The sequence below is a fragment of the Theropithecus gelada genome, chromosome 2 (assembly GCF_003255815.1).
Source record: "Theropithecus gelada isolate Dixy chromosome 2, Tgel_1.0, whole genome shotgun sequence".
NCBI lineage: Eukaryota > Metazoa > Chordata > Mammalia > Primates > Cercopithecidae > Theropithecus > Theropithecus gelada.
Genome location: NC_037669.1, coordinates 21,652,605 through 21,662,341, shown reverse-complemented (window position 1 = coordinate 21,662,341; position 9,737 = coordinate 21,652,605). Strand labels below are relative to the sequence as shown.

The window sequence follows — 9,737 nt, the reverse complement described above, 5'->3', positions numbered from 1 at the left end:
GGACAACTTGAATCTATGCTCCTCGGTAGCCATCCTTAAGCTTTGAGATCAGATAAACCGTACTTAATCATATTTTCTGAATCTCATTATTTAAGGTTGATACTGTCTATGAAGTTAAATGAGGACTTACTGTAGTTTAATGCTTTGCAAAATTCATTGCTATGTAATACCTTGGCTGCTTCCTCCTCTCTCTGCCTGAAGGTGGTGTCTTCTATTACCTGATTGCTCCAGGACTTAGGAAATGGTATATTATTGTTGGGAAAATACAATTAAAAACAAAATATTCCCAGCATTTTGGGAGGCCAAGGCAGGAGGATCACTTGAGCCCAGGAGTTCAAGACCAGCCTGGGCAACATAGTGAGACCCTGTCTCTCCTAAAAAAAAAAAAAAAAAAATTATTGCTTTTTCCAGACCTCACTGAGCCGGAGGCGCCATCATGGGAGTTGACATCCACCACAACAAGGACCGAAAGGTTCACCAGCGCAAGGAGCCCAAGAGCCAGGATATCTACCTGAGGCTGTTAGTCAAGTTGTACAGGTTTCTGGCCAGAAGAACCAATTCCACATTCAACCAGGTTGTGCTGAAGCGGTTGTTTATGAGTGGCAGCAACCGGCCGCCTCTGTCCCTTTCCTGGATGATCCAGAAGATGAAGCTTCCTGGCCGGGAAAACAAAATGGCCGTGGTTGTGGGGACCATAACGGATGACATGCAGGTTCAGGAGGTCCCCAAACTGAAGGTATCTGCACTGCGCGTGACCAGCCGGGCCCACAGCCGCATCCTCAGGGCAAGGGGCAAGATCCTCACTTTCGACCAGCTGGGCCTGGACTCCCCCAAGGGCTGTGACACTGTCCTGCTCTCCGGTCCTCGCAAGGGCATCTGGGCAAGGCCCCAGGAACCCCGCACAGCCACACCAAAGCCTACCTCTGCTCCAAGGGCCGGAAGTTCAAGCGTGCCAGAGGCCAACTGGTCAGCCCAGGCTACAAAAACTAACCCTGGATCCTACTCTCTTATTAAAAAGATTTTGAATGCAAAACAAACAAACAAACAAACAAACGAAAAAAACCTCCCAACCCCCAAATCCTCTCCACAATGGTAGTAGATATAGAAAAGTTGTATTATTGAATGAACATTAAACCACAATGTGATGGACATCATAGGCAACTCATTAAGAGATTAAAAAGACACAAGGAATCTCATCCGTTTATATTGACAAGCAGATGCAACCCATTACAAACATGTTTTCAAGATAAACAAAAATAGGCTTCAAGTAAGAAAACTTGACAGCATATTTTGTCACATATAGTTCATCTTAAGTTTAGCATAATTGTTAGGAGGACCACCAGTGTTAGCTAATTGGTTTTTTTTTTTTTTTTTTTTTGAGACGGAGTCTCGCTGTGTCGCCCAGGCTGGAGTGCGGTGGCGCGATCTCGGCTCACTGCAAGCTCCGCCTCCCGGGTTCACGCCATTCTCCCGCCTCAGCCTCCGAGTAGCTGGGACTACAGGCGCCCGCCACCTCGCCCGGCTAGTTTTTTGTATTTTTAGTAGAGACGGGGTTTCACCATGTTAGCCAGGATGGTCTCGATCTCCTGACCTCGTGATCCACCCGCCTCGGCCTCCCAAAGTGCTGGGATTACAGGCTTGAGCCACCGCGCCCGGCCGCTAATTGGTTTTATCCAAATGAGAAGAAGCAAACTCCTCAAATCTTTTCATGAGGATATAGTTTTGAAGATTGGGCCAAGGCACCCTGCCCACCAAAATTCAGTTCTTACCCTCCCAGAAGAACTATGAGAGCTATCTCCCTTGAATACACATTTTGAAACATGGCTCCCAGGTCCTAAATTGTGAGACTGAGAAGAGGTTTATTTAGCCATTATAAGATGTAACATACATTTGAAAAGGACAGAGGATTAAATTCTGAAAGAAAAAGGAGAGGTCAGAGCTGTGTCTTCCTTTATTTCCACAGAAAAAAAATTAAGTCTTTTACTTTTTTTTTTGAGATAGAGTCTCACTTTGTCGCCCAGGCTGGAGTGTAGTGGTGCAATCTCTGCTCACTGCAACCTTCACCTCCTGGGTTTAAGCAATTGTCGTGCCTTAGCCTCCCAAGTAGCTTGGATTACAGGCCCATGTCACCATGCCTGGCTAATTTTTGTATTTTTAGTAGAGACAGAGTTTCACAATATTGGACAGGCTGGTCTCGAACTCCTTACTTCAAGTGATCTGCTCACCTTGGCCTCCCAAAGTGGTGGGATTACAGGTGTGAGCCCCCATGCCAGGCCAAGCCTTTTAATTTGTTTGTGTGCTTATAAGAAAAGAAAAATAGCTAAGAGCAGTCTGAGTTTTGTGAGGTATGCAGAATTTATCAGGTCCAGAGAGACATAAGTGTGGGACTTCAGTTGGGCATTTTTTTTTTTTTTTTTTTTTTTTTTTTTTTGAGACACAGTCTCACTCTGTTGCCCAGGCTGGAGTGCAATGGTTTGATCTCGGCTCAATGCAACCTCTGCCTCCTGGATTCAAATGATTCTCCTGCCTCAGCCTCCCAAGTAGCTGGAACTACAGGCATGTGCCACCATGCCCAGATAATTTTTGTATTTTTAGTAGAGATGGGGTTTCACCATGTTGGCCAGGCTGTCTCAAACTCCTGATCTCAGATGGTCTGCCCGCCTCGGCCTCCCAAAGTGCTGGGATTACAGGTGTGAGCCACCATGCCCTGCCTGTGGCAATTGTTTAAAAGACATTTTATGCCTGACTAGCTACCTAAGCCATTATCTTCATGTTCCTAGAATTTGTGATACATAGAAAAATGTATAGCTAATCAGTAGTTTAAGTTATTTTAATGTAAATACTTGCTAAATAATTTAGGAACTGACTCTTCTTATGTGGTTTAAAAACTCATTGTTATGACTGCTAATTGAAGTGTATATTCAGGGCAACTTGAAGTCTGCTCCTCGGTGGCCATCTTCAATCTTTGAGCTCTAGTAAACTCCATACGTAATCATATTTTCTAAGTCTCTTTGTTTAAGGTTGACACATTATTGTAAAACAACAGGAAGACTGGTCTTATGAAATGCACCACTTCCTTTACTGCAGGAGAAAAAGATAAATGTTTCAGTTTGAGTCTTTGGGTGAACAAAACAGTGGTTGAGCTAACAGCCTCCTTTTGTTGCTTTTCTCATGGGTGGAACTATGGGGCTAATGATATCCATCATAACTCACACCATGTAAGGTAGATTCAACTTTCTTTCTTTCTTTTCTTTCTTTTTTTTTTTTTTGAAATGGAGTTTTGCTCTTGTTGCCCAGGCTGGAGTGCAATGGCATGATCTTGGCTTACCCCACAATCTCTGCCTCCCGGGTTCAAGTGATTCTCCTGCCTCAGCCTCCTGAGTAGGTGGGATTGCAGGCATGTGCCACCATGCCTGGCTACTTTTGTATTTTCAGTAGAGATGGGGTTTCTCCATGTTGGTCAGGCTGGTCTCAAACTCCAACCTCAGGTGATCCACCTGCCTCAGCCTCTCAAAGTGCTGGGATTACAGACATGAGCCACTGTGGCTGGCCAGATCCAACTTTCTAACTGTAAACCAAAAATAAATTCTGAATAAAATTCTAAGCCCCTAACTGGCTGATGGACCTTCCCCTTGGCCAAGGGCATTCCAAAATTAATCTGAAAAACTAGTTCAGGCTATAATGGGAAGTGGAGGGTGGTGGGTATCAGACATGCCTCACAGCTGACCAGCATTAACATAAACATAGAGACCTTAAGACTGATAGAACAGACTCCAAGTCTGTTAAGAAACATCTATAATCTATTCTCTCTGAAGCCTGCTACCTGGAGGCCTTATCTGCATGATGAAGCCTTGGTCTCTACAACCCCATATCATAACCCAGACATTTATTTCTATTGATTCCAGTTCTTTAGGTAATAACTATTTAAACCAATTGCCAATCAGAAAACCTTTAAATTTCTAAAATGTATGACCTGGAAGACACCCACCCCCAAACCCCACTCCCAGTTGTCCCACCTTTCTGGACCGAACCAGTGTACATCTTACAGGTATTGACTAATGTCTTATATCTCCCTAAAATGTTTAAAATCAAGTTGTAGCTCAAGTTGTAGGGCACATGTTCTCAGGACCTCCCAAGGGCTGTGTCACAGGCCAACGGTCACTTATATTTGTTTGTTTGTTTTTGAGACAGGGTCGTGCTCTGTCACCCAGGCTGGAGAGCAGTGGTGTGATCTTGGCTCACTGCAGCTTCAACTTCTTGGACTCAAGTGATCCTCCCACCTCAGCCACCTGAGTAGCTAGGACTACATGCATGCACCACCATGCCTAGCTAACTTTGCTTATTTTTTTTGTAGAGATGATGTTTGACTATGTTGCCCAGGCTGGTCTCAAACTCCTGCACTCGAGTTATCCTCCCATCTAGGCCTTCTAAAGTGCTGAGATTATAGGCATGAGACACCATGCCTGGCCAGTCACTCATATTTGTCTCAGAATAAATGTCTTCAAATATTTGAGATTTATTTGACTCTTTTTCTTTTTTCCTTCCGAGATGGTGTCTTCCTCTGTTACCCAGGCTGGAGTGCAGTGGTGCAATCTTGGCTCACTGTAACCTCCAGGGTTCAGACAATTCTCCTACCTCAGCTTCCCTAGTAGCTGGGATTACAGGTGTGCACTACCATGCCCAGCTAATTTTTGTATTTTTAGTAGAGATGGGGTTTCACCATGTTGGCCCTGCTGATTTCAAACTCCTGATCTCAAGTGTCTGCCCACCTCAGCCTCCCAAAGTGCTGGGATGACAGGCGTGAGCCACCACACTTGGCCTATTTGACACTTCATCCATATAACTGACAAGGATTGTTTGCTTGACCTACCTTTACTCAAGTTCCCAAACCTTCTCCTGAGCCCATCTGTGCACTTCTTTGTAAAATCCATTTTTAGGAATGTAGGCATGCGGTTCCAAGATGGCCAAATAGGAACAGCTCCAGTCTACAGCTTCCAGCGTGAGCGACACAGAAGATGGGTGACTTCTGCATTTCTATCTGAGCTACCAGGTTCATCTCACGGGGGCTTGTCGGACAGTGGGTGCAGTACAGTGGGTGTAGCCCACCAAGCGTGAACCAAAGCAGGGTTAGGCATCGCCTCACCCAGGAAGCACAAGGGGTCAGGGAATTCCCTTTCCTAGCCAAGGGAAGCTGAGACAGACAGCACCTGGAAAATCGGGTCACTCCCACCCTAATACTGCGCTTTTCCAATGGTCTTAGAAAACGGCACACCAGGAGATTATATCCCGTGCCTGGCTCGGAGGGTCCCAACCCATGGAGCCTCACTCATTGCTAGCACAGCAGTCTGAGATTGAATTGCAAAGTGGCTGGGGGAGGGGCGCCTGACATTGCTGAGGCTTGTGTAGGTAAACAAAGCGGCCAGGAAGCTCGAACTGGGTGGAGCCCACCACAGCTCAAGGATGCCTGCCTGCCTCTGTAGACTCCACCTCTGGGAGCAGGGCATAGCTGAACAAAAGGCAGCAGAAACTTCTGCAGACTTAAATGTCCCTGTCTGACAGCTTTGAAGAGAGTAGTGGTTCTCCCAGCATGGAGTCTGAGATCTGAGAATGGACAGACTGGCTCCTCAAGTGGGTCCCTGACTCCCGAGTAGCCTAACTGGGAGGCATCTCCCAGTAGGGGCAGACTGACACCCCACACGGCCGGGTACACCTCTGAGACGAAGTTTCCAGAGGAACGATCAGGCAGCAACATTTGCTGTTCTGCAATATTTGCTGTTCTGCAGCCTCCACTGGTGATACCCAGGCAAACAGGGTCTGGAGTGGACTTCCAGCAAACTCCAACAGACCTGCAGCTGAGGGTCCTGACTGTTAGAAGGAAAACTAACAAATAGAAAGGACATCCACACCAAAACCCCATAGGTACGTCACCATCATCAAAGACCAATGGTAGATAAAACCATAAAGATGGGGACAAACCAGAGCAGAAAAGCTGAAAATTCTGAAAATCAGAGCGTCTCTTCTCCTCCAAAGGAATGCAGCTCCTCACCAGCAATGGAACAAGCTGGATGGAGAATGACTTTGATGAGTTGAGAGAAGAAGGCTTCAGACAATCAAACTTCTCCGAGCTAAAGGAGGAAGTTTGAACCCATCACAAAGAAGCTGAAAACCTTGAAAAAAGATTGGACAAATGGCTAATTAGAATAACCAGTGTAGAGAAGTCCTTAAATGACCTGATGGAGCTGAAAACCATGGCATGAGAACTACATGACGCATGCACAAGCTTCAGTAGCCAATTTGATCAAGTGGAAGAAAGGGTATCAGTGATTGAATATCAAATTAATGAAATGAGGCAATAAGAGAAGTTTAGAGAAAAAAGAGTAAAAATAAATGAACAAAGCCTCCAAGAAATATGGGACTATGTGAAAAGACCAAATCTACGTCTGATTGGTGTACCTGAAAGTGACGGGGAGAATGGAACCAAGTTGGAAAACACTCTTCAGGATATTATCCAGGAGAACTTCCCCAACCTAGCAAGGCAGGCCAACATTCAAATTCAGGAAATAGAGAGAATGCCACAAAGATACTCCTCGAGAAGAGCAACTCTAAGACACATAATTGTCAGATTCATCTAAGTTGAAATGAAGGAAAAAATGTTAAAGGCAACCAGAGAGAAAGGTCAGGTTACCCACAAAGGGAAGCCCATCAGACTGACAGTGGATCTTTTGGCAGAAACTCTACAAGCCAGAAGAGAGTGGGGGCCAATATTCAACATTCTTAAAGAAAAGAATTTTCAACCCAGAATTTCATATCCAGCCAAACTAAGCTTCATAAGTGAAGGAAAAATAAAATCCTTTACAGATAAGCAAATACTGAGAGATTTTGTCACCACGAGGCCTGCCCTACAAGAGCTGAAGGAAGCACTAAACATGGAAAGGAATAACTGGTACCAGCCACTGCAAAAACATGCCAAATTGTAAAGTCCATTGATGCTAGGAAGAAACTGCATAAACTAACGAGCAAAATAACCAGCTAACATCATAATGACAGGATCAAATTTACACATAACAATATTAACCTTAAATGTAAATGGGCTAAATGCTCCAATTAAAAGACACAGACTGGCAAATGGGATGAAGAGTCAAGACCCATTAGTGTGCTGTATTCAGGAGGCCCATCTCACCTGCAGAGACACACATAGGCTCAAAATAAAGGGATGGAGGAAGATCTACCAAGCAAATGGAAAACAAACAACAAAAAAGCAGGGGTTGCAATCCTAGTCTCTGATAAAACAGAAAAAGACTATACCAACAAAGATCAAAAGAGACAAAGAAGGCCATTACATGATGGTAAAGGGATCAATTCAACAGAAAGAGCTACTATCCTAAATATATATGCACCCAATACAGGAGCACCCAGATTCATAAAGCAAGTTCTTAGAGACCTACAAAGAGACTTACACCCCCCCCAATAATAATAGGAGACTTTAACACCCCATTGTCAACATTAGACAGATCAACGAGACAGAAAGTTAACAAGGATATCCAGGAATTGAACTCAGCTCTGCAGCAAGCAGACCTAATAGACATCTAGAGAACTCTCCACCCCAAATCAACAGAATATACATTCTTCTCAGCACCACATCGCACTTATTCCAAAATTGACCACATGGTTGGAAGTAAAGCACTCTTCAGCAAATGTAAAAGAACAGAAATTATAACAAACTGTCCTCTCAGACCACAGTGCAATCAAATTAGAACTCAGGATTAAGAAATTCACTCAAAACCATTCAACTACATGGAAACTGAACAACCTGCTCCTGAATGACTACTGGGTACATAACGAAATGAAGGCAGAAATAAAGATGTTCTTTGAAACCAGTGAGAACAAAGATACAACATACCAGAATCTCTGGGACACATTTAAAGCATTGTGTAGAGGGAAATTTATAGCACTAAATGTCCACAAGAAAAAGCAGGAAAGATCTAAAATTGACACCCTAACATCACAATTAAAAGAACTAGAGAAGCAAGAGCAAACACATTCAAAAGCTAGCAGAAGGCAAGAAATAACTAAGATCAGAGCAGAACTGAAGGAGATAGAGATACAAAAAACCCTTCAAAAAATCAATAAATCCAGGAGCTGGTTTTTTGAAAAGATCAACAAAATTGATAGACCGCTAGCAAGACTAATAACGAAGAAAAGAAAGAATAATCAAATAGATGCAATAAAAAATGATAAAGGGGGCAGGCGGCGGGTGGAGCTGGTCCCCTTGTGCTGCAGCTCCGCTAGGCCTGCAGTCCCCTGCGGGCACCCTGAGCCGCCTGCCCGCCTGCCCGCCATGGCCCCTAGGGCCCCGCTGCTTCAGGCCCGGCCGCCTTCCGCCAGGGCTGGTTCCGCAAGACCTGCAGTCTGTGGCCGGGCCAGGCCCTGTGGCTGCAGGTGGAGCAGCTGCTCCACCACCGGCGCTCGCAGACATCCTAGTCTTCCGCAGTAAGACCTATGGCAACGTGCTAGTGTTGGACTGTGTCATCCAGTGCACGGAGAGAGACGAGTTCTCCTACCAGGAGATGATGGCCAACCTGCCTCTCTGCAGCCACCCCAACCCGCGAAAGGTGCTGATCATGGGGGGCAGAGATGGAGGTGTCCTGCATGAGGTGGTGAAGCACCCCTCCGTGGAGTCTGTGGTCCAGTGTGAGATCGATGAGGATGTCATCCAAGTCTCCAAGAAGTTCCTGCCAGGCATGGCTATTGGCTACTCTAGCTCGAAGCTGACCCTACATGTGGGTGACGGTTTTGAGTTCACGAAACAGAATCAGGATGCCTTCGATGTGATCATCACTGACTCCTCAGACCCTATGGGCCCCACCGAAAGTCTCTTCAAGGAGTCCTATTACCAGCTCATGAAGACGGCCCTCATGGAAGATGGTGTCCTCTGCTGCCAGGGTGAGTGCCAGTGGCTGCACCTGGACCTCATGAAGGAGATGCGGCAGTTCTGCCAGTCCCCATTCCCCGTAGTGGCCTATGCCTACTGCACCATCCCCACCGACCCCAGCAGCCAGATCGGCTTCATGCTGTGCAGCAAGAACCTGAGCACCAACTTCCAGGAGCCGGTGCAGTCGCTGATGCAGCCGCTGATGCAGCAGCAGGTGGCACAGATGCAGTTGAAGGACTACAACTCTGATGTGCACCGCACCGCCTTTGTGCTGCCCGAGTTTGCCCGCAAGGCCCTGAATGATGTGAGGTGAGCCCAGGTGCCACCGCTGATGCCACCCAGGACCTTGGACCTTGGAGCCTGCAGGGTGCCTGGGCCCCTCCAGCCCTGGGCCAGACCTTCTCCCCGCTGTCACCCACCAATCAAGTGTTACAAGCCCCAGAGTGCTGCTTGGCCTGCCCTGCTAGGCGGACTGTCTGTGTGTCTGTCTCTCTGGCGTTCCACCTCGGAGCCTATACCAGCTATGTAAAGGGCCATCTCTCTGCCTTCTGTTTCCCCTCACTCACCAAACACGTGTATTCATAGCAAAAAAAAAAAACAAAAAAGATAAAGGGGATATGACCACTGATCCCATAGAAGTACAAACTACCATCAGAGAATACTATAAACACCTCTATGCGAAGAAACTAGAAAATCTAGAAGAAATGGATACATTCCTGGACACATACACCCTCCCAAGACTAAACCACGAAGAAGTTGAATCCCTGAAGAGAACCATAACAGGCTCTGAAATTGAGGCAATAAT

The 9,737-nt window shown here is 46.0% G+C and overlaps 2 pseudogenes across 1 annotated transcript; both read left to right on the top strand.

Annotated features, from left to right (window-relative positions):
• The first annotated feature begins 428 nt into the window (after positions 1 to 428).
• On the top strand, positions 429 to 990 carry LOC112619498 (annotated as a pseudogene).
• Positions 991 to 8,346: 7,356 nt separating this feature from the next.
• LOC112619543 lies at positions 8,347 to 9,530 on the top strand (annotated as a pseudogene). Its single transcript, XR_003118248.1, has one exon. The product of XR_003118248.1 is annotated as a spermidine synthase pseudogene (transcript).
• The last annotated feature ends 207 nt before the right edge of the window (positions 9,531 to 9,737 follow it).